This window comes from Lipophrys pholis (assembly GCF_963383615.2).
Source record: "Lipophrys pholis genome assembly, chromosome: 3".
NCBI lineage: Eukaryota > Metazoa > Chordata > Actinopteri > Blenniiformes > Blenniidae > Lipophrys > Lipophrys pholis.
In genome coordinates this window covers 19879216-19905503 of record NC_137627.1, presented here as the reverse complement: position 1 = coordinate 19905503, position 26288 = coordinate 19879216, and positions in this window count along the sequence as shown.

Sequence of the window (26288 nt, the reverse complement as noted above, 5' to 3'; positions counted from 1 at the left end):
CACCCACACTCGCCTACCACGACGACAACCCCTCACTCTACCTGGTCCCCAATCTCAGCATGTGCACAAACACCAAAGACATTCACTGGATCTGTCCCAGCAACCCTTTCATTAGAGATGTCACCAACTATCTATGTGGGCTGAGGGCAGACGCCCCGGAGCAGAAATGTCAAGGTAGTTTGTCCATCAAAGATGAAGGAACCGAGACCAGAGTAGAGAGAGCAGGTAGTCGATGGCTCGTCAACACACCTCATTCTGAAGCGACCATGTCCTACGACCGCCATGATATAGCCACCAAGCTCACCCTGCCCAATCAAACAATATTCCTCAATGTCCCACCAGGGGCTACAGTACACATTGACGACATAATCCTCCATCATCTCGATGCCGACCGACACGAGGTGGAGATTGAGATGATGGATGCATTCGTCGGGCACAATTTCACAATTGATGCCACCCTCCAAAGCCAGCTTCTGGCTGAGGGAACCAAATTGATTAAATTCAATTTAAAGCCCACAGGGCTCTCAGCCACTTTCCCTAGGCGGGCAGGTGGACACCCATACCAAGACCATCCCATCAGCATGGCAGCGCTCGGAACGTTGCTCAGTGGCTGGATCATCACGGCCGTAGTGGCGTACGCGATGTACAAGTACATCCAGAAACTACAGGCCCGACTGGATTCCCTGACCCTGGTCTCGCCACGTTTTGTGGGCCCATCCACAAACACACAATAGGCCAGCCCTCACCCAACCAAGAGGTGAAGGCACGGCCTACTAACCCTTTTCCTAACCACCCGTTCCCTTCCTATTTCTCACTCTCCTGTCCCTTTCCTACCTCTTTCATGTTCACTGGTGACGACCCTTAAGAAATGAAATGTATGTGTGCTTAGATAGTTAGAATAGAAATAGTAAGTCTGCCCAGACTAGCCTTAGCCTGCCCAGACTAGCCCAGCCTGCTCAGGAAATAACCTCACATGTGAACTGGTGGACAGAGAAGGACAGTATGTTTCACAGGACATGGGGACGTTCACAGATTCTATGGATTGTTCGGCCCAGGTTTGCTCCAAAGACTGTGACCTGCATCCCACTCTTCGGAACAAAGGGGGGATGTTGGAGCCAAAATCCTTTGTTCACTCACCCTCATGAGGAAGGGGGGGGGGGCGAGGAGGGGGGTGAGCCACGTTTCTTTGAGAACAAAGAAACCATGTGCTCAACCCTGGAAAATTCGCCATTGATCACATGACCCCCCCCTGGGGGGCCCCCGGGTCCCCCCTCCTCTAGCTGCGGCACTGCAGCTCGACGGCAGGGGGACCCAAAATCCCGTCATCACCGGGTCACCGGCCCGGTGACGCGCAAGCCAACCCCGCGTGGATTGGCTGAACCACGGCCAACGCCGCGGGGAGCCCGGAAGACATCATAACGGTATAAATTCAGGCCCGGGAAGAGATCCAGCCTCTTCCAAAACGAAATCGCGTCAACCCAGACGCACCTTTTCGTAAGGAGACAAAGCGCCTCGTGTTAACGCACCTGGACCGGGCCTGAATTTTCTTCACCTCGCTGGACGAGCTCAAGAAAAGCGGGAATTCCCTTTATTTTTGGTTTCCCCTTCTTTTTTTCTTCCTTTTTTTGTTTGCATCATCCGGACCCCGAGCGCGCGCTGCAACCGCACGCTCGTCTGCAGACCGACCTGAGCATCGCTTCTTCACTCCCCCCCTCATCGCAAGAAGCTGCTGATCGCCCCTCGGATCACACTACGGGTTTCCCCTCCGTAGTCCACGTCAGGTCTCTATTTTCTGGGACGCCAGAGAACCGCCCGCGGCCACAAATCGACGGATTTCACCTGGCCACGGAAGCACGTTTCCCCCTCGTCCAACCAAGTAAGGCTTAGAGTCTGGGCAGGAATTAGAATAACGTGATATTATTATTGCTGTGTGTTTATTGTTGGTACTTGTAACTTTGGGACGCCGATCCCTGTTTCTGAGTACTTTTGTGTCTACGCGTGGACGGCCATCCACGCGAATCATCGCACGCACGCGCGAGCCTCCTCATCCTCAGCTCACGCTTCTGCTCCCAGAGTCCATATCTGCCTGAACAGCCGTTTTTGGACTCTGTACGTGTAAGCTGAGGCGGTCGCGTCAGTGTACACAGTCAGACACCCCCTCCTCTCTCCTCTCTCTCTCTCCTCTTCTCCTCTGTTTCCCTGTTCACTAACCAGCGCACGGTACGGCCGCCGCTGCCTCCAAGCGCCTCCTTTCAGTGCGTCCCTGGGACCGTGTGTAGTTCACTGCGGCTCGGATTTCTCGGCCACAAGGAATCCGGCGCGCTCCCGACGGCTACGGCCCGTGCGGAGCTCAGTGACGTCACGCTATCCCAGGCAGAGCACGCCGAGCGCCTCTGGTGACCGGGTGGGTAATCACATCGATTTCCTCGCCGGGTCGCCGAGCCGTTTGGCGCCCTCTGGTAGTCGCGTGGGTAATTGCAACCGCTCGTACCGCCATCTGGTGGTTGCATTAAGTCATCACAACTGCCCCGCGCGCCGACGCGCACCTAGTGGCCAGATCGGGTGATTACACCGGACCGCCGACGTCTACCTCCCTCTGGTGGACGTTCGTGGTCATTACCCTCTCACCAAGTCACGCCCCTTTCGCTCCACAAACCCGCACACACACACACACACATCGCTCCCCACACTCGAACACACACGCACCCACTCACACACATCGCTCCCCCACACTCGAACACACACACACACACACACACACACTCACACACACACACACACACTTTATTAGCTGGCTTTGTTTTGTATTGTGTTGTTTTATGAGATCTTGCTTGATGTTTATTGATTAGATGTGATTCATAGATTGATGATTTAGGAATAGACGTTTGTTAATAAACACTTAATAGTTGAATTGAACGATTCTTGGTGGTTTTTGTGTGCTTTTCAGCGACAACTGCTGGTTGTAACAGTCAGTGCTCGGATTTACAGCCTTCCTTTCCTGCTTCAGTTAAATTGCGATTATCATTTCAATCAGAAATAATAATTTAAACATTTTAATTGAACTTTCTTTTTTAAGACTGATGTTTCGTTTAAGACCCTAACTTCAGCTGGTGCCCCGACTTTGATTAAGTAACGGTAATATTCAATTGATTAATAGTTTGAATGGTTTAAATCAATTTCAATGATTTTAACGCTTTGGGTAATTTAACACACCTAGGAGGCGTTGGCGAATGAATGCAGGTTTTCCACGGGAATAACCCGCATTGCTTTTAAATAATTTTAAGTGTTTCATCGCATTTTCTGTGGTTAATTACCCGCACTATTATTGATTGATCTGTTACCCAGTTAACCTAATCACAACTTGAATTGTCTCTAAGCTATTGTTCATTTATTTTTGTTGCAGATAGATAATTTGTATGCTTTATTAATTAATAAATTAGTCAATTTATTCAATTAATACTCAAGAGTGCTTTTAATCATTTTTAAGTGGTTTTCGTGCATCTCAGCATCCAATTATCCAGTATTATTAATTCATAAAGCGCAAGTTTATCCAATTAATAATCCTAACTGCATTTAATTCAATTTCAATGGTTTAGCTCATTCAAATAACTCATTGTATTTAATTAGTAAACCCCGACTTTACTTAATTAATTCCAACTCCTCCTTGATTACTCCCGATTGTTATTAGATAAATAACCAAACTTGTTTGATTAACAATCCATTCTAAATTACTTGCAGATCACCTTCGGTGGTCCACTCCACCGAAGTAATTCAGCCTCCCCTCAGTTATTGACTTACAAATCGCAGGTTTGTTTCATTGATAACTTGAATCATAGGTTGCTCTCCGTAATTTAATCATCACTCGTAATCAAGTACCGTTGTTCATTGATAGGTCAATAGCCATTTGTGACGCCTTCGCAGCTTGAGCTTTTCCCCGGTTACTCCAGCGAGTCGCCTCCTGTGGGTCCACAGGCGCTTCGGTAGGTCACGCCACTGACCCGCAGTTGTCAACAAAGGAGTGACCCGTCACGCCTGTTGACCGGTCGTGCCACTGGTGGACCGCCTTCGCGATTGGACCCCGTGGAGGTTCCTCCCGTCAGGCGACCCTTTTTAGCTCAAAGCTGTTGGCCGATAACTGACTATTTACTCCAATCAACCTTTATAGCTTTGCATAACTTACACTTGGTACATTACCTTAGTAATCTATTACTCCAGTAATCCATTACTTTGGTGGCCTACCGCTAGTGATCAGTAATTGTCAACCCGTAAATAACAATTTACTTCTGTTTGGCGATTCGTTTATATGTAAATTACCTCTGACAGGGTAGAACCTTCCGGTAGCCTACCACTAGGGTAATTTGCATATTCTGATCACACGCTGACCCCAATACCTTTGTGACCAAGTAGTGCAACATTATTTTAAATAGTCGCCAGAGTGCTGCAGGTCTCTTGGGCATAAAAGCAGATGGTTTACTCAGTAGGGGGCTAATGGGAGGATAACTGATCTTGTCAACATTGAATCGAAAATATCGCATGGGCCTGTTTCATTCAATGGATTAAAACAAAAAAAATCCTGTTGTGTAAACTGTAGGACTCTTAAAGAACCCCCCCCCCCCCATGTACATACCAACAGATGTCTCCCTGTTTTCATCTCCAGTTCAGCAGCTGCAGCCCCGAGAGAACTAAGCAATGGGACAAAACGAGGCGGCACATTGATATAATGGCTTTTGGTGAGATCTGCCAGCAAATTGTAAACAGGCCTAACAGCCCCGCTGAAGTGCAGTCTCATCATTTCATACATGTAAACAGCATCAATATCTATAATGCCAGGGCTGTTACATGCAGTCCGTGTTTTCACAAAGAAATACACGCACCGTAATTCCACGCTGCGCAAGCAGAGCGGCGCGTTATCAGCAGCATGGACCGTATTTTCCCTGAGCTGTTAAGAGGTAATTTCATGTGGTGAGTAAACAGTTTGTATCGCGATCTCCTCTAAACCCAAGCGGGGGGGAAAAAAAACAAAAAAAAAACACACACACACATCGGTTATGAGGGGGCCCAAAGGCTTGTAGAAAAGTGGGAGGGCAGCTTTAAAAAAACAAAAAACCACATCTACAGGAGGTAATCTGCTCGGGTTTAGAGAAGCTGAACACTACTTCCAGACAGGCTCCCGCTTGATGATGAATGTAGTGTCCATGTGCTGACCAGCATGTAGGGGTTTGTGGATGTAGTGATCCAGTCAGTGTAATGCTCGCAGGGCAGAGGATGAAGAGGCTAAAACATTGACCCTGGCCGGGAACCTCTCCGCTAAGTGACTGCAGGCTTAGCTTTGAGAGATCAACGCAGCACTTCCTTACTCCCACATCACAAGGTTGTTTGTAAGTGATAATACCAAAGTGTCGTCATGGCAAGAGGAGGAAAAAAATTGTCACAGAGTCATTTGAAGCCAACCTAAGAATAGTGCTTTTTTTTTGGGGGGGGGGGGGGCAGTTTCATTTAATTTATCCACCGTGAAAAAGCGATTCCATCAGCCGACACAGGCGACAGCCGGCAGCTAGAAAGTCGTGGTCATTTTCAATTCTTCTTTGAGTTTTGATTAGCAGGTGGAAAGAGCCGAGAGAGCCTTTTTCTGCTAACTAAGCAATATCTCCAGAATTGAGCCGTTTTTGTCCTAAAGCAATCAGAACACAGTCTTCTGTCAGTGCTCTCACTCAGGGTAAAACTTCAAACGAGAGCAGCACGATAGTGACAAGTAATGGTGCGTTTATCAGTGGAAAAATGGTGTGTGACGCCGCAGACACTCAAAACTGGACTCGGCAGCGTTTATACCACAAAGACCACAGCTGGAATTTCAGAATGGCCCTATACTCGGACTCCTGAACTAAAGTTTCAGTGAAAACTGGAACACAAATTGTTGAACTGCATTTTAAAGGGTTAACATTTTAGCTCCTGCACCTCAAAATGTGCCGCTTTTTTTTTTTTTTTTGGTGGATGACAGAATTTCTTGTGAATATCCTACAGTACAGATCCTACTCTGTAATAGGATTTAATTTTAACTTTGAGGGCTAAAACACTTTGTTTGTGGTTTTTGTTCAGCTGTGTTTCCAAAATGAGAAATACTGATTCAACTTAAAACATTTGGAGCAAACAATTGATTCTTCTTTTTCCACTACCCCCATGTGATTCGCCCTTTGATCAGAAATTTTGCCTGTTTTTCCTAATTCAGGTTTTGATCATATAACAATTCCCACCATACTGCAACCGTTTGTTTTGAAAATGGCATTGAGTGTACAACACACCGAGTGTCTTCAAGGTTACTCGTAGCAACTTTATCTCATAGCAGCAGAGCTGCGGCCGACAAGAATGTAACAACTGTAACACTATATAATGAAACTATGTGATGATTAAAAAAAGTTTTTATCGCGATACCCTTCTGAAGGGAGATTTCTTTTCAAAGGCACAGTTAGACATTATGACAAATAACCTAATCCACTCTGGGGAGATTAATAGAGGAGATTGATAATACGTCCATGTCTGTAGGTGTAATGTCAAGATAAAGTGTCTATTTCAAATAAGACACAGGTCGCATGTTAAGACCAGGAGGAAATGACTCCGTGCTAAATGTATTTAGTCAGTTCATCAGTCTATCATGATTTCCTACCTGTAGCCTCTTTTGATTTTTTGGATGCATTCCTTTACTTAATACATTTCTTTTGTCTTTGTAAAGCTTTTCTGCATTTCATTGATTTCTTTTATTTCTTTGTGAAGCACCGTGACTTGCCCTGTGTTTGAATGGCGCTCTAGAAATAAATGTGCCTTCCATTGCCTTGATTGGGGTGTGAAATGAACCTGTTATTTCAGTGTTATTTCTCTAAAACTTTCACTAGATCTTAGGATCAACCAGAAGTTTAAGCAGTTATTTTAAAGTCACAGTTGATTTTTATGGTTGTCCTTCTCCACATAATGAGTTTTAATACAGCAAATATAAACAAAAATATGTTGTCATTAAACCAAAAAAATGTGGGTGTTTCTCAACAAGTGAAAGTCTTGAGTGAAGTGGTGGCGTAAAAGCAAATCTAACCTGTGTAATTATGTTAAAGATGTCTAAACGCAAAGTGAGTTGAGCTGTGAGGTAAAAACCAAGATGAACCCTGAACACTGACAGGCTGGGGATTACTGTTTCATCCGCGCCTGCCTCTTGTTTGGGATAATTCTGTTTCTCACGAAGTCTCTTGTGTTCTGAACAGAACGTTGCGACGGCACCGGCTCCTCTGATTTGGAAGCAAGTTTTCCTTTGGAGATGTGAAGTGCAAAGTGTTGCGTCACCGCAGCGACCTCAGGTTTTGTCAGCATCTTCTTTGGTCTCGTTGCCTCAAGCTCCAGACCTGCATTTCTTCCTGAAAAATAACCCAGTAAATGGAGAAATGAAAAATATTTGGCTGTTAGATTTTTTTTTAAGTTTGTTGTAAATTTAATGTTTTTGTGCATGGACAGGGAAGACAAATACAGGTCTGTAATAAGGACATCAATGTAACTGATCTGTAATACTATGGCCTAATTTAATGAATTTCATCTCTCGACCTTTACCTGTTCTGGAGGTCTCATCACATGTGTTATCATTTGACAAAGGCCTTAAAGACAGTCTTAACCTTCAGATGAAGGGGCCATCTCTCCTGCTGAGGATGTCACTTGTGACAGCATCTCTGGAAAAGACAAAACATGACTTGTGAAAAGAGTCTCATCAATTGAATGCCTCCCAACGACCGTTCCCCACCTCTGCTAAAAAAGAAGCCCATATGAGGTACTTCCTGTGGCCCTCAGAGATTTGGACCTGCCCCAGGTCGTCTTCATCTTCATGCACTAGTTGTTTGGCCTCTGTGCTACTGTCCTCTGAGTCACTGCCACTGTCTTTGTCTTCAGTATCACTGAAGGACATCTCGTCGAGAGAAAGGAATTCATACAACGAGAACAGCTGGACATTCATACAACAAAAAGACCAGGGCACAGTTTTTAACACTGCCAGTTTGGGTAAATGGTAGAGGCACATGTTTTCAACACTTGCAGTGCAATATCACATATTGCCCGTGCGCTATACCTGTATACTGTTTGTCTGTTCTGTTTAATATGCTTTGATGGAGCGGTGATACTCCGACAAACAGACATTAAGTAAGTAAATAAATAATTGAATGTCTTTTTATTGCAATATAAATAGGGTAGCATTGCAGAATACCACCTCGGCTCTTTTCAATACATTTCTGGACGAGGGAAGATAGAGAAAACAACTGCTTTGTTAATGATTATGGTCTATTTTATGCATGGTTGAATAAGCATGAAACGGGAATGAAAACAAACAGCAAATTTCAAGAAATGCTGCAAAAACATTTATATAACCTAGAATCATCTGTGGGAAGATGGTTTTTTTTTTCTTCTTGTTCTTCAGTGCAGTTGGGCTGTGTGTGTGTGTGTGTGTGTGTGTGTGTGTGTGTGTGTGTGTGTGTGTGTGTGTGTGTGTGTGTGTGTGTGTGTGTGTGTGTGTGTGTGTGTGTGTGTGTGTGTGTGTGTGTGTGTGTGTGTGTGTGTGTGTGTGTGTGTGTGTGTGTGTGTGTGTGTGTGTGTGTGTGTGTGTGTGTGTACTAACGATTTAGTGATATTTGAAATCTGAGGAACAAACTCAGCTCTTGTTGGAGGGAAAAAAAAAAAAAAAAAAAGATCCAGAGATGGAGAGGTGAGTCGTATGTCAGGACCGAGACAGTGACAGAGGTGAGGTGCAGAGTGTAACAGGGGAGCCAGGGCGAGTGATGGAAGGATAATGGAAGCGAGGTGGGAGTCAGGAAGAAGGACGGATGGGATGCAGGGAAGATGGAGGGAGAGATGGAGGACAAATAGAAAGATGGTGGGAGTATAGAAAGAAGGAAGAGGGAGGGAGGGGGGGGGGGGGGACAACAGTGGGAAGGATGGAGGAGGAACAGCATGTCATGTGTTGTTTTATTCTCATCCAGAGGCCAGTGAGAGGAGGCAGATACCTGCTGATTATTCTGTTGTATTATCTAACACTAAAGGCGGACAACGTGCGTGTGATTGTTTGTGTGTTTGCAGAGTGTTAGATAAGACCTGCTGTTGATATGAAGCAAACATTTACACTCGTGTCACTCCCTCCACAGTCTTTCCTTTTCTTTTTCCTTCAAATTCCTGTTCAGGTATCAGGACATCTCCGAGCGTACTTATGCAGTTTACACGCAGCTTTACATACGTGTCAACCGATTACAGCAGTCCCCTTCCTCTTCTGAATAAGTGCACGGGTTTTGGAATGGAAGTTATCCAGCAACGGCCGTTCATGCTTTTCTTTTCACCAGGATGGGTTATTGTAATGGGTCTTCACAGGTCTGAGTAAAAAGATTCAGCCTCCATCACACATTAAATTGGTCAGAAATTTGATTTACAGTTCATAATCTACAGAAGACATTTTCACAATCGCTTGGATGAAGGGAATTTGTGAAAAGGTCAACCCAAGAAAGCGATTTAAAAACTTAGGTGGTCCAGTTTCCTGCAGATGGAGAATTAACAGGCAGAAATCTGTTGTATCTAAAGAATATCGGTTGAATTTCATAACAAACATAGAAAAGACATTCACAACATTTTGATTATATTAGAGTTTTGGTCTTGATCACAAATGAAAGTCACTCTGTGCAATAGTCATTTGTAGCCCCCCCATCTATCTCTCTGTCTATCCTATCCTTTCTTCTCTATCGCCTCATCCCAACCGGTCAGCAGAAAGCCGCCACCCCTGACTCTGGTTTCTACAAAAGTTTCTTCCTGTTAGAGGGAGTTTTTCCTTTCCACAGTTGTAAATAAATCTGCTTGCTCATGTGGATTTGTTGGTTTTTTCTCTTTTCTCTGTTAAAAAGCACCTAGAAATGACTGTGTTGTATTTGATGCAATATAATTAAAGTTGAATTGAAATGAATAAATATATTTTTTCTTAATCAAAACCAAGCATAATGAAGCAGCCTTCAGTCTCTTTTCTCTCAAACCAATTGAACAAACTTTGTGAAAAGTATCTTATTGTTAAATCATCTGTGCTTATTGTGTTATCTGTCTTTTTTGTTTTTGCTCTTTAATGTAATTTCTGTGACGTCTTTAACTATTTAACCTACCGTAATGATCACTGTTTGAATTTAGATGTTTCATTTTCACATGGAAAAGTGTTGAATCAGCTTGTTTGTCTTACTCATGCTACAGGAATGAACTTGCTTTGCTTCAACTCATATGTCCTGATTGTTCTCTCTTCCTTCTCCCAGTCTGTATCATGTATCATTCTTAAACCTGCCCAAACCTTTTCTCCCCCATTCACTTCATTCCCATTATCTCTGTTCCTGTATTGGCTTTCCCGATGTGTAAATCTCTCCGTTGTTGCAGCACACTAAACAAATACAGTTCACATTCAGCAAAAAAAAAAAAAAGCCATTCTTAAAAGATTTGCTGAACTCTTTCACCACGTGTTACATAACCCAGCTCTAATAATGCATAGATCTGCACACACATTGTTCAAGAAGGCCAGGAAAGAGGATGCAGAGGTAAATAAAACTCCTACACATGAAATGCTCCATGCAGCCTGCTACTACCCGCCTGTACGCCTCGCTGTGTTCATGTGACTGCTGCAGTGCGTGTCGGTGTTCCCTTAAGGCGGTCTGCCTGATGTACAGCGTCAACATTTACATCCTGTGTGTGTGTGTGTGTGTGTGTGTGTGTGTGTGTGTGTGTGTGTGTGTGTGTGTGTGTGTGTGTGTGTGTGTGTGTGTGTGTGTGTGTGTGTGTGTGTGTGTGTGTGTGTGTGTGTGTGTGTGTGTGTGTGTGTTTGAAGTAAAAAAAAAAGGATTTTCCTGTATACTATCACTTAAATATTTATGTTGTCTTACAAGGCCACATTATACTTTTCTTCAACATCAAATGAGGAAAATTGGAGCACATGCACTCTCTCTCCTCGTCGCATGGAGGGAGGAAGCACTATTACTTGTGCTTCCACATCCTGAATGTGAGGGGAAATGAGTGTGATGTTGCATGAGAAGAGGTAGAGGGAGAGCGGCTTACCTGCCATGTGAGGATGAATGTTTGATGAGGCTGATTTTGTCTCTTGACACAACGATGAAATGTTTATTGGACAAAGGTAGAAGACCAAATGTACGTTTGTGTGCACATCATTTTGTTTGCATGACTATTTGTGCATCACATGTTTGAAATTTGACATGCATATTAGTTCCATGATCTATTCTGTGGATCTTATCTATAATAAAAATATGAGGTTACAGTTCTAAACTTTATTTTAACAACAAGAAATAGAAAATACATCTTTAAAAAAATCATGCCCTTCCCTGTCATCTGACTCGCAGTGGTTTTCTCCTTGCTTACATGTACTTACAATAAAGTGGATTGAGTGTGCCAAGGGGTGCTTACTTCTAGTGAATAGATGGGCACAAAAGATTTACTTAAGAGAATATAAAACAATCATAAATATAAAGTAATAAAAACACATAGAATACATTTAAGTACCTAAAAAAATAACATATAAAAAATAATACAAACACAACAACCAGCCTCCACAGGATGAAAACCTATTGAGGGCGAAGTCATTGTGGATAAATATCAGATTAATCCTGTTCTTCTGACATGATGTATTTTAATTGATATATAACATATTTATGATCTAATCAAAACTCCATATATTTGACTGAAGGCCTAAATATGCTCTCCGTTAAAAACGCATTTGGATATGGATGCAATCTTTTGTGGTATGTTTCCAGGGAGCTGATTATACAGAGTAACACCACTGATGATCTGTGGGGCAGTGTTGCATTATATCGCTCACGTGGGACCAGCGAACAGAATAAAAACAACAACATAACTTGAAAGACAACAGAAATTACAATTCCTGTTGAGGAACTACTAAGTGAACGTGTACATGGATACAGACATATCCTCATCTGGACACTGTGACAAAGATGCTTCAGTCAACGTGTGTGAACAGCTTCTAAACGTTGACATTGACAAAGTTGTTAACATAAGGCAACAAATTATCCTCCCAGATCAAATTCGAAATGCTACGAGGGACAGAAATAGATATTTTGGCAGTTTTAAACCTGTTTCATTGATGTTCGGATTAGAGACATTGTCCCACATGAGAGCAGCAACATGTACTGCCTTCTACTGGACCTATTGTAAACAACAAAACCAATGAAGCACTGAACTACTTGAAATCCACGCAGCACTGGCCACAGGAGGGCGGTACAGAGCAAGATGCAAAATTATTTAGATGAGCAGATTGGACGTGCATGCTGATTTGGTTAGCCATCGATAATGCAGACAATGTTGTTAAAAATATGACATATTATCAGCAATATGGTAGTTAAGGTATTTAACCGCATTACCTACTTTAAGAGCAGCACCAGATATAAAGAAGTTGGGAAATAATAGTTTGCTGTTTTCTTTTCTTATCAGATGTCATCCTTTTCATCTTCCATCCTTACAAGCTGCTGTAACCTGGCACTGTACAGACAGAAGGTTGTCGGATCATCCGCAGACGTGGCTGATTTCATAGCGTGTTACCGATCAACCTGTGTCTCATGCAATCGACTGCTGTGACAAATCATCCATATACACATTGAAAAGACAGGAAACAAAATCCCATTTTGACAAAGTCCATTACTGCACTGATTTGTGTTACCATCAGTCAAGCAATATTAAAATGACTTTTGGGGATTCCTCTCTGATGAATGATTCTCATTTATACAATCATAAACCATCTATAAATCATATACAGATTGTTGAGTTCTGACTTTGTGTATGGATAAGATTTTCTCTAACCTCTCTAGATCAGTTGGTTGTTCCAGCCTATTAAGAAGGATTGTCTCCAACACTTTAGCAAGAACGCTTACTAATAGACTATCGGACTACATTTGGGGAGATTGTAGTGTATCTACATTACCATTGTATTCATGAAACCGAATCTCTGATAATATCGGATTATATCAATTTTGGAAATAACATCAGGCAAGTTGCACCATATAATTTCGATTAGATAGAAATTATTTATCTACTGGACGTCCCAACATATTATTTGAGTTTATAATGTGAATGCTGAAAGCACACATGGACACATTGTTCCAAGTACTTTATTTAGGGATGCAAATACAAACGAGTTCTCATTGTGCTTTAAATCCTACTAGGAGAGATCAGAATGTTTAATCAGATACAATTATATTGTAATGTGTCACGGTGGTTACCATAATGCAACCATAGCAACTGAAGCAAAAAAAAAATCAAAAATAACCATACACCGCTCTTAATGAATTGACAAGAAGGGAGTGTGCTTAATTCAACAAACATTGGCAGTAGATGTTATGGGAGTTGCCAGCCAATGACAAAAAGCAAGCAGCAGTGAAATCAAAACTTTCATATTTCCATCCTTGTGCATGCACTTTATCAAGAGGGTATGACAGAAATACTGAATAAGTAACTTGCATTGCTAAGAAAACATTCTTCAAGTTGAGGTTCCTGCATACATTACACGTTGAATGATAAAATCTTGTTGTTTATTTTAAGTAGAGCGCACACTAAAAGCACATACTGCTGCTTGCTTATGTGCTCCCGCAAGGATCTTGTGATGTCTCGAAAAGACGGAGATAAACCAAAGCTATCCATCACTTGACTTTTGGCATGAACTGATTGAGGGGACACATTTATTACAAACTTTTAAACGACAGTAAAGCTTGGTATGATATTTCCACTTCGCTGAAGCAGGAAACAGCTTCTCTGGGGACATCGTCAGTCAGCATTTTAAATCACTTTCTCTTTTCTTTTTCTACATTCAAGTTTATGCGCTTAGACATATTCCCCTTCACTTTCAACTGTCGAGTAAATACAGCATCCGAACGTCATCACATTCGGTGGTTAATTTGGAATACATCTGAGATGAATTTGACAGCATGATAAAATACAGAGTGTACAATCAAATACAGCAAAACATAAACTAATAGGCGTCACACTAACAAGAATAAGTTACAGCAAAAATAATTGGTTTCCATTACAATTAGAGGCAGAGCAACAAATATTAGAGTTGTCATGTTGTTCCATTATTGTCTATGTCTTGTGCTGACGGCTTAAGTAAAAGCTCGCTGACTCGCCCCCGCCTCTCCAATAAGTCCTGCATCGAGTCTCTTCTCCATCGAACAGAAAATGGCAAAAAATTAATATTGACATGTAAAAAAATTAAAAAATTAAAAAAATGGCGGAAAATCCAAAGTTGGACTGATGACAAACTACTACATCTTTCGACCTTTCTGTTAACAATTTGTATGTTCTCTTTGTGCCTGTCACAATGCACTTCTTCTGTCTACTCCATTTCCTGTTTTATTTTGAAGTCTCACACTGTCTCTTCATTCAGGCTCCTTGAAATCCCTTCCTCTTGTCTGATTGCTGCTCCCTGCCCTGATGTGTTTCACCTGTGCCTGAGTGTAGGATTGTCTGCACCTGGTGGCTGCACTATAAGCTGGGCTTCAGTTCTGTGTCTTGTTGCCAGTTCGCCTGTGTTGTTTCACCCGTCATTGAAAGCTGTCTATTCGTTAACAAGTCTCACGGGTTTGATCTTTTTTCTGCCTGAACAAGATTCCTGTCCAGCTCTCGACTGGCATTCAAGAGTTTTTGACCTTCGCCGGCAAGACCTGGGCTCTGCTACAACGCTCTCCACTTTCCTTTTCCCCTTTAGATCTAATAAAGAGAACACTTCTCTCACAACCTGCTGTATCCAGCCTTTAAGTCCACGCTTCGCCTATGACAGTGTTTACTTCGATCATGTAAAACATGCTTGTTAGGCTCGGTTGATGAGCCACTCCAAATTGGATGTAAGCATGTCTTTCTGCGTTAGCCCTGTGAAGAACTGGCAAATTATCAAGGGTCCACCCTTCCAGGCACTGTCTGCAAGGAGTGGATGGAGTTCCATGTGATTTTGCACCATGTACCCCACCCAATAAATCCTATTCCTGATTTTTTTTTTTTCTTTTTCTTATGGTGCCTGTCATTAAAGTTGTTTTGTTTCGGGTTTGATACAGTCATTGCAATACCACTGGAGATATTCAAAGATGAGTGGTTGGTTTCATACTGTCTGGGGTTTTTATGGTAACAAACTATGTGATCAAAGTGTTGATATGCTGTACATTTAAAAGTTCAGTTTCCTGTATCTGGAATATTTCTTACGTAACAGTCATTTATAGTGCTCTGCTTCCATGTACCAAAATATCTTCAACTGGCGGTTCTTTTAGGTGATCTGTGTGATCACAGTGTTTTAAACCCACCATCCTTTCATGAAAGCTATCCTACTGGCAAAAGATGCAAAATTCTAAGCGTCTGCGCGTTTCCAAAAAGGTTTGTGAAGACGCTGTGAACAGGGTTAAGGGTGAGCTGTAAGGGATGGATAAAGGGATAGACATGGCGGTTCTGTTTCGATACAGATTAATTGTGTTTCTTCAGGGTGTGCGTGTAAAAGATGAGAAATGTAGCTTTTCCTCAATTCAAATCTTGTCCTCTAATCTATTTGTCCAATGAGTTTAAATCAATAAAGTCTTCAGCAGTACAGATCCAGAGTTCTCTGATTCATACAAATTAATATTGTATACTGTGATACAAACACCAACACAGTTATGATAAGCATGCATTGCAAACAGGAACAGACAGAAGTGTGGGTGCAGGACAGTGAGTTGCAGCAACGTGCATGAGAAGTCCATAATGTTGTCAGAGCACAGCAAAACACCAAGGTGTCAGAAGTAATTTCAGATCGGTAAGATCAGTTCACATGGCGCGCAACACGTCGGAGTTACACAAGTTTGTCATATCCAACACAACCTTGATGTGTGCATAAAGTGGGTCATTGCTGCAGGATAGAGCACAGGAAAAAAAACGAGAACGACCATAAAAGAAAAGTGAAGGGATATGAACGCAGTGTTACTGCAAAGAAGTTACTTCACAAAACTTGATTTGAAAAAAAGAGGCATGCACAATACTGTATGCAGGATGATATCAACACGCAAAATAATAAAAAATAACATCAAGTCAGACCATCCCTGTGAAGACGTATTTGTGGGAATTGAACAGTTTTTTTCTTATGACGTGCTTTGAGTGGTAGCATTATATATGAATGAAACAGAATCAACTTCAACTGTTGGTAATCTTAAACAATGGTTTTCAAAGCATGGTGTTGGGGTACCCTGGGGGGGCAATAAAGAGCTTTTGGGGAGTTGGAGCTGCAGGGGGGATGAGAAAGAGCCTGATCAGAAGGAGTGTGTCTTGTTAATCCCAAAAAATATTAAGAGGAAAGCAAAACATAATTATGAAGGTTAAAACACACTGTTTTGGTGCATAATTGATTGCGAATGTAATGAAAAACAATATATCTATAAAATAAGCTTTTGTGCAAAACCATAACTGTAGTAGTTACAGACTATAGCAAATACTTCAAACTAAAAACATCTAACTTGTACAATAAGTTTTGCTTTTTATTGTCTATCAATCCTTTAACAATAGTTCTTTAACGGGGCAGAATTTGCCAAAGACCGTGCTTCCTTCATAATGATTAGCTGTCATCAATACTGCCAGTAATAGTAATGGTAATATAATTTTTAGAGAGATGATTGCATGGCAGCTACTGTATTTGGGATTATGGTTGAATTCAATTTTTAACTGCTGTAAATTAAAAACTTTTTTTGTAAAGCACTTTTTTAAACATTGTTATAAAGTGCTTTTACATTAAAACCACAATAGAATTACAATAATAAAATACAGAGATCAGAAGGAAAAGAGCAAAAACAACAAAGGAATATCAGTTTATAAAAGCCAAGCGATAAAAGTGAGTTTCAAGACCAGATTTAAAACAGGTTAATGATTTTGCCTGTCTGAGCTCCTCTGGCAGGGGGTTCCAGAGCCGAGGAGCCTGTACAGCAAAGGCCCTGTCACCTTTAGTAAGGAGCCTCGTTTTTGGAACCATTAGTAGGCCCCTGCCAGAGGATCTCAAACAGCGGTTTGGCTTATACAGAGTTAGCAGATCTCTGATATAAAGAAGAGCCAGACCATTCAAGGCTTTAAAAACAAGTAGTAAAATGTTTAAATCTATTCTAATACTGACAGGCAGCCAGTGAAGTACAGAGAGGATTGGTGAAATGTGATCAATCCTCCTGGTGCCTGTTAAAAATCTGGCAGCAGCATTCTGCACCAGCTGCAGCCTTTGGACACTGCGCTTACTGATGTCCAAATAAAGGGCATTACAGTAATCCAGCCTATGAGATGAAGGCATGTATGACTTTCTTAAGGTCTACTGGGGAGAGGAATGACCTGACCTTGGCTAGCCATCTCAGTTGCGCAAAGCACAATACGGACCACCTTGGTCACCTGGCAGTCAAAAGACAAGTCTGAGTCAAACATGACACCTAGATTGCGGGCCTCTTTTTGCACATTGCTCGATGAGCGACCCAGACTGTAGCAGAGGCTGTTACAATCAATTCAACTCAAACTAAAACTAGAACTGGGTCAATACGGGGCAATAAAAAGGATTTCGATTTTTGAAGAATTCAATTGTAAAAAAAATCTGTCATTCAGCTCTTTAACTTTGCCAAGCAGGAAAGGATGGAGGAAGTGTCTGTGGTGCCAGGCTTTATCTGAAAAATATAGTTATGTGTCATCCACATAAAACTGGAAATTGACATTAAGACTGCGCAAAATCTCGCTAAGGGGAAGCATGTATACAGAAAATATGCGGGTGGCCCAGAACAGATCCCTGAGGGACTCCACAAAAAAAAAAGGGCAGCACAAGTGGAGGAAATTTCTCCAAGCCGAACTGAGAAAGATCTGTCAGATAAACAGGATGTAAACCAATTCAGAGCCACACCAGAAATGCCGACATGATTTTTAAGACGATTAATTAAAATGTTATGGTCGACTATCAAATGCTGAACCGAGGTCAATGAGAATTAAAAGGAGTACAGGCCATCGTCGGCTGCGAGCAGTAGATCATTGGTGACCTTGACCAGCGCAGTCTCAGTACTGTGATGTGTACGGAAACCTGACTGAAGTGTCTCAAAGGGATTATTTGAATTCATAAATGAAATGAGCTGGGAAGCAACAGTTTTTTTCTAAAATCTTTGATAAAAAAGGAAATTTGGAGATAGGCTTGAAATTACTTAAAGGGGACATATCATGCAAAATCCACTTTTTTAGCCCTTAAATGCATTTTGTTGTATATTTAGAGTGTTTAGAAGTACAGAAAAGTTCAAAGTAGTCTCTTCAGGTGCTCCGTTGATATCTTTATATTCTGTTTTGGTCATATTTTGCGATCGGTTTCGATTTTTCTATTCTCTATTACGTTTTTTGAACAATGACGTCACAGTATTCTCAGCGGAACTGCCAAATTAGGACATCGACATTTCGAGCAATCCGCCATTTTTGTTTCTCGCTGCGATTTTGTCGTCCAACCGAAGTTACGAGAGGATAAGTCGAAATGTTCGGTTGTTGGATGTAGTAACCCACAAGCTTCGTTACACCGTCTCCCAGCATCAGAACCTTTTCGAAGTGCCTGGTTGAGTTTTATTTTTCACAGAAATGTACCCACATCTGTGGGTAAGATCATTTTTGTGTGCGCGAATCACTTCAAGAATGACTGCTTCAGCAACCTCCGCCAGTATAAAGAAGGATTTGCCGAAAGACTTCGTCTGATTGAGCGGTCAGTTCCTTCTATCTATGGAGACGACGAACAGAGCACTTCGGTAAGCTGTATATAACGCTAAAAAGTGTGATGATAAGACGTCCCTGTCATTGTTTTGTTAGCATTAGCAGTTGCACCGTCTTCATATGTTAGCGCTGTGTGCTCGTTTTAGATTATAATGTAACTTCTGTGTTAAATAGTCGTTGTAATACAGGCAGTATTGTAGTAGTGGGCATGGATGGAGAAGTTAGTGTAAATATAGTAACACACCATTGCGTTACATCCATATGAAGACGTTGTTCTGCAGCTGCATCATCGTCATTTTCATCTCGCTCCGCCGGGTCCGACTCTGGCTCCAACATGTATGGCTGGATGGACAAATCTTCCGTTGTTGACATTTTGTAAATAATGTGTGAATATAAAGTTTCTGCGCCGCTAGATAATTGTATCTGTTCTATCAAACTACAAAGATGGCCGAACAGGGTGGCGTTGAACCGAGTATCACCTCTGCAACCTGGAGAGGAGGAGGGGTATGAAGTGTCTCATTTGCATTTGAAGAGACCGCCCCAAAACGAGTTGCTCTCAGAAGCACATCAGAAAAGGGGTTGAAAAGGGGCCTGTGGAGCTCTAATAATGAGGAATTCAGACCCAAGCATTGCAGTTCCGCGTTGTATAGACCACAACTGTATGATTTATATGTAAAAAGGAAGGATTTAAAAGCATGATATGTCTCCTTTAAAACACAGGGGTCCAGTGAGGGCTTCTTTAAAAAGGGGGGAAATAGTTGCATGTTTAAAAGATGAGTGGGAGATTCTGGTGGACAAGGAACAATTAATAATGGATAAAATGTCTTGGCCAACCGTCTGAAATACATCTTTTAGAAACCAAGTGGGAACGCTAGCCGAGGGGCAGGTGGATGATCTGGAAGCAGCAACAGTGCGTTCCAGGTCTGACCAGGAAATCTCATCGAAGTGGTCTAGAGTAATATCACGAATATCAAATTGTTTTGACAAAATGCGACAAAAATTCTTCTCACAATCTACTGTAATATCAAGGAAATACAGCAATGGACTGTATTGTAGTTTATTGTATCAATACAGTAACATACTGTAGGACAAACTGTAAAATGAACAGTAAACTACTGACAACACTGCCAGAAGTATTCTATTGTTCATCTACATGACAATTCCGTACAGTGGAGAGGTTCGAGAAGTAGAGTTGAGACAGGGTGGGGTCTGTGTCGGAGGGGGTTCTCTCCTCCCTCACTTTGAAAACCTTTGATCAAAAGTCATTAATTATAGCCACAGCATCCTGGAGCCTGCCCATCTTTGCATACACTGCACTACGCAGCACTGACTCTGATTTTTTTTTATAAAAAAATCAACCCGTATGCCCTATGTGTGTGCTGGAAAACATTTTCTGCAGAAAGTGCATTCAGGTATTAAAAACAGCACCGCTAAATTTCTCTCTACATGCAGACGAGCCCCCTGTACTTTAAAGACAATGCTGCGTTGGCACCCAACCCCTGCAGCAGCATCCCTTCCCGGGCTGATGCTGACATCATTTGGACTGCCGCTTGAATGAAAATGCAGCAAAATCCATTTGCAGCCACAACTCGATAAATAAATAAATAAATAAATAGGGTTGAAAATATTGGCCTGAAGATAAAAAAAGAAAAGTGGAGTAGGTCAATGAAAATCAGTGAAAGAATAAAGGTCAGGGGATGAGGATAGAGCAGTTACCTGTGGTGTGCAGTGACACCTATTGTACACTGGAAGACATCATCAAACACAGAGATATACACACACACACAAATAGACAGTTTGTTAATACACACTGAGCAGCACAGGACTGCCAAAACCCCACATCTTAGAATGGTTAATGCCTGCGAACAACTTTCTAAACTTCCTTTTTATTCATAAATGGAATTTCAAATCACTGCCCTAATTTTCCCCTCCCTCCCTCCCTCCCTCCCTCCCCTTTTTCCTCCTTCTTCTGGCGCACCCGCTCGCGCCTCTCCTCATACTTGCAGTTGAAATGGAGATTGTGTTTTCACAGCAATACAGAGCAGACGTTCCTTAAAATTAGCTCGCTTAATAATTCAGCAATTTGAATAAAACTGGAAATCTGACTCTGTGGCGCATGCATTTGTATCAATGGGATAGAGGGCGGGCAACTTGAGAAAAGGTTGAAAGAGGCCAAAAGGAAGAAAGTAAAGCTTCAAAAAAAGGGTGGGGGAAGAGAGAGAGAGAGAGAGAGAGAGAGAGAGAGAGAGAGAGAGAGAGAGAGAGAGAGAGAGAGAGAGAGAGAGAGAGAGAGAGAGAGAGAGAGAGAGAGAGAGAGAGAGAGATCTGTGATAGAGTTTGAAGAGCATTTGAACCTGAGAACTGTCTGGCTACTTCGAAAGCCTGCTCACATGTTGATAGTGAAAACCTATCGATCCACATAAAGCCCTTTGATAAAAGTGAATCAGTATTTTATTTTTTTTTACCTTTTATTTTTGTGGAATAATCGCCTTGAACTGCATTCAGCCCACTCCGTGTAGTACATTTCATATCTGCATATTTCAGGCAATGCTGTAGGTTTGCATATCTGTGACTGCATGAGTACCTGAATCCTTTTTGAGTGTGTATTCGGAGGGGAAACGCGGCGCGTACAGAGGATTCTCTGTCTGTCAGAACACAGTAAAACACAGTGTGTGTCGTCACCGGCTAGAGCCGGGTTTAACTGAGGCATGCAGAGTATAACAACGTTCAAGCTGTCAACCCAGTTCACTATAAAGGAACTGAACTAGACAGAAAATCAGAAACACGCCACTCTCTCTCCCCCAAAAGCGCCTGTGTTATAGCACTCACGGTGACGGAGCGCTGAGCTTAAAGAGGCGGGTGTGGGCTGTGGGTGGGCTGGCATCCACTGAATTTCAAATGGATTTGACAAACAACAATAGAGTTGATGTGGCATTTTCAAAATGTAGGGCACTCGTTTCAGTGGAAACAGGAAACACTGAAGGCGGCATAAGGCTGTAAGGCGCACATTCAGATCAGGTTTTCAATTAGATGATGGTTTCATATAGGGAATGGTGTTTCTGAAGAATGGAAAACATTGGAAAGAGTGTCTTAAGACATCAAAACTATACACACGTATAGAGTTCATGAGTAAATGGGGAAGTTCTGACTTCCTTGTGGGGAAAAAAAAAAAAAAAACCATCAGAATGCCGTTATATTTGGAAATTCCCCCCGGTAAAGTGGGAACTGTTTGTGGTTATGAAGTAAAGAAGAGGAAATGCTTCTTGGAGCTCCCTAACACAGATGGGAAGGAAAATAAGGGATTTGCAATGCTGAAACAATATGGCGGTACAGTGGTTCTCAAACTTTATACACCGTGTACCAACTGAGAAAATGTTGAGTCCCGTCTCTACGTCCAACCTGAACATGGAGCTGTGGACAGCTCAGTTTTACTGGTTGTCTTCCAGAGTCACGTGATTTTCTTTTTTTTAAGGGGGTGGTTTATTGCCTTTACATTCTCCGTATATGTGAGTGTGTGTAGTTATCTCTCTTTCTGAGTTTCCATATAAAACAGCTTGAGTGTGCACAGCCGGAGCGCCTGCTGAATTCACACCATCAGGATTGCAGTCAAAGAGACAAAGCGCAAGTGCAAGACTGTCGACCGGAAGCATAAAATATGTTCTGGGTAACGTCTTTGGCAAATATGACATGAGTAAAAGAGTCCCTGTGGCGCCTGTAGAGACAGCTGGATTTATTCAAAATAGGGGCATGTCGAGCTTATTTAGGATGAGTGACTAAAAACGGTGGCTCAACAATTTAGACTTACCGACTTTCCCTAATGAAAAAGTGATCTAATTTGTTTTTCCCTTGCTGTGAATGCTCACAACAGAAAGCCATTGTTTCCCCCTCAAAGTGAAAAGTGCAACCCGATGAAGCATTAAATCTACCTCGCCAGCCCAGGAATTACTTTTATATTGGATGATTTGGCAGCATGTGATTTACATCCAATACCGAAAACCTTTCTCTCACCTTGCTCAAGTAGTTGTTGGCGTCTGACCTTGATAAGACACCGCATGTACCGTGGTGGCCACTTGTGGATTTGATTGGACTCAAAATAAATCAGACTCAATGTCGCAAAAAGTCTTGACGCATTCAGGGCATTTGAAGGACATCTACAGCCTTCAGTTTCCTTCATTGAAAACTTGAAAACTCCTTCCAATAAGCCATCCATCACATTAGGAAACAAGTCTTACACATTCCTGCAGGAACTTTATTGGATGCTTTTTACAAAAAAAGAAACTTTTGCAGATTCATTTTTTTCCACAAGCAGCGCAGTTTTCAGCCTTCTGAGATGAAAGATCGGATTGTGGGAGAATCGTTTGTAAAATCCGCAGTCGCGGCTCAAACCCACGACCACTATCGGACTGTGTCTGATACACGGGGAGTCATAACGGCAGCTGCGATCACGTCGGCTTAAACAAACTAACAGAAATACATTATGACGTGACGGGAAATGCTTGTACATGCTAACAAGTACTTACTTCAAGCTCTTTTTGCAAGATAAGCATCCCCAGTTCACCTTTCTTTCCGAGCCACGTCCATGTTCTCCTCTTCCTTTTATGGGGGGATTTTCTCCAAACAGAAGAATACTGCAAAGACCAGAGTTCTGTCCATGTTTAGTGCCTAGTTTTTCCTCAAGTTTTAACTCAAGTTGACGCGATATTCACGTTGAGTCGGCACAGATTCATCTCACACAGTCTGCAAAAACAATTATTTAAACTCGTGTCGTACAGTCGTGAACAGTGTGAAGGCTTTGATGACCCCGACGGCCGAAAATCGTTTGTTGGAGCCTTGATTATGATTGTAAATGGCAGAAACTCCTCACATTTTCACAATGTTCCATGAAAACAAAACACAAGATATTTAAAAAGAAGAAAGTTTTAGAACTCCAGATTTGTTTTAACCGCTTATTTCCTTTTGCCACTGAGCAGACACAGAAAAATCAGGCTTTGCGCTCCTATTTTAGTCATTACGGTGGCCCCCAGATTACCACGTTCGCAAACTGATTTGCACGTTTGTTAAATGAGGTTCTCAGTAACAGGGAGAGTCGACGTTACCTTGGAGGAAAATATCAAATGTTTCAATAAAAAATAGAAAAGGTGGGGAAAAAAAATAGTTTCTGGCATTGTTCATTCATGTGTTATTGTATTCAACTTTTCAGACGGGCAAGTATCAGTGGATTTAAATGTTGCCGGATAATTGAGTCGCTTGGTTTTGGAACGTATCCGAATACATCAAGTGTGCAACACCTCAAAGCAAACAAGAGACTACAAACTGGTAGGTTCATTAAGAGCAGAGCGTTTTACATTCAAATGCCGTCTCTCATTGGAGTTTTTCCAACAGAAGCAGCAGCTCCTGTCTGAAAGTGACCGTGATGGCATAAGAATATCTACGTACAGTAAAAGGCGGCAGCATATTGGACAGGGCACATTACCCATCTTTAATATTGATGGATTGCCACTCCTGAAAGTGTGAAGTGATTCAGCCGTGGGGGAATATGATGACCACGTTTAACCCCGAGACCCCTGACCTGTCTCACCTAACAGCTGATGATTTATTCATTCAGACGAGTAACTGTCAGGCTGGAGGAGAGAAAGTCGGATTAAACAGCAAAATAGACAGATGGCTGAAGAGATAAGTCAATAAGCTTAAAAAAATAAAAATAATTGAAATAGATAGAAAACCAGGCTCAAACTTTGTGTAAGGAAGCAGATAACAAGACAAATTACAAGTTTTAATGTGTAAGAACAAGTATGCTATTTTACACCTCACTTAGATCTCAGTTGGGCCAAACAGAAATTAGAGCAAAATTGCTATGATCCACCACAACTCAATATGTTTCCCATTGTTTTAAAGAAATGCAATATATTAATAAGCTTTTTTGAAAAACGTCAAACTTCGTTGATAAAAAAATTTCCCTTGAGACACACGCAAATCAATCAAACCCAGAAAGATGACAAGCTTTGACTGCAGTACGGTACTGTACTGTAATCGGCTGTTTATTTCATGTTCTCATTGCTGTGCAAAAGTTGAAATCCCGGCTCAGTTTTGTTGATACACTAAACAGAAAATCCTCTGTTTGTGGTCACAAATAATTTGTTAAAACGGGGTCCAGCCCTCCTTCTCTGGTTCTGGTTATTATTGTATTATGTCTGCTGACTATAACTGTCTCATGCACAGCGGACAAGAAAAAAGCAAGAAACATAAACAGCGACTTTTATTGCAGAAATCAATGTTTCTGCAATTTTTACACTTTGGATTGCTCATCCTTCGGGACAGATTTGACCCTCTGGCCAGTTTTGGCCTAAAAGCCCTATGTTTGACTCCTCTGTGTGAGATGGTCAGCTGAGGGGCACATACTCATCTAAGAACAGAAAAGCCCCTAAACGGTCTGTGGGCAATAATTTATTACAACCATTGGCAAAGACGTTTCACTTGTGAAATTTGCAGGATGCGATATATAACCATGTGAGTCACCTCATCAGCATGTAACTTGAATTTTGACCATAATAAAAAAGATCTTTGCAAAATAGCCTCATAGTTGTCACAAAGGTCCCAGACCCGTACAATTTCAATTTAGTTTCCACCAATTACAAAATGCCAGAAATTTGAATTCAGCCTTCACAATGTCCAGTCCTCACCCAGCCTCTTTTGTACTGAGCTCTTCTTTTTTTTTTGAATTTTGATGACAAAATTTATAATCCTCAAATGTTTTGCATAACAGTCCAGAACCTGCTGGCCGACATTTGTGCGTACATTGCGAGATAGTCATAACTTTTATTTATTCATTTTTTTCAGGGATTTTGTGCATTCTTGAAAATTGGATAATTATAATTTTTTCTTTTGGGGTCGTGAACTACTTGCATGTTGCTAAGAAATAACCACTCAAGAAGAATAAGTAGATATACAGCACGGCTCGGACTGTAAGACATTCTACTTGTGAAGCTGTGTACAGTAAGAGTCAGTCCATCTCTAACGCCTCTAGGAGTGGATCCTGACTCTCTTTGGTCTGAATGTCAGTCTTTTGTACATGATTGAGACAACACAACAATTGATTTCGCAGTGTTGGAGGAATAGCCTGAACTTTACTGAACACGATTGGTTAGACAACAAGTTTCCTGTTTTAAAATGGCACAGCAATTAGGTGAAACAGCCTTGCATTATTTATATTGCACAATGTCCATGACAAATGATCCCCCGCTGGAAATGTGTTTAGGCTGCTTTTTCTCTCCGCGCATGAAGGATGAAAACAAAGTGTTTTGAATCCTCGTTACGGCACATCAAATGATTTATGGACCTCCAAAACATTGTGTATTAAAAAAGGTGGACTTAATTCTGTGTGAGCAGTCTCAAGAACGAATCTATTGGTCAGTTGTAGCTGTTATGGGACTCGGATGGCAATTATAAGATCAAATAAAACATAATAAAGCGAAAGAAAATGTGAACACATCTAGAGAGAGTTTGGCCCATTTGACACATTTACA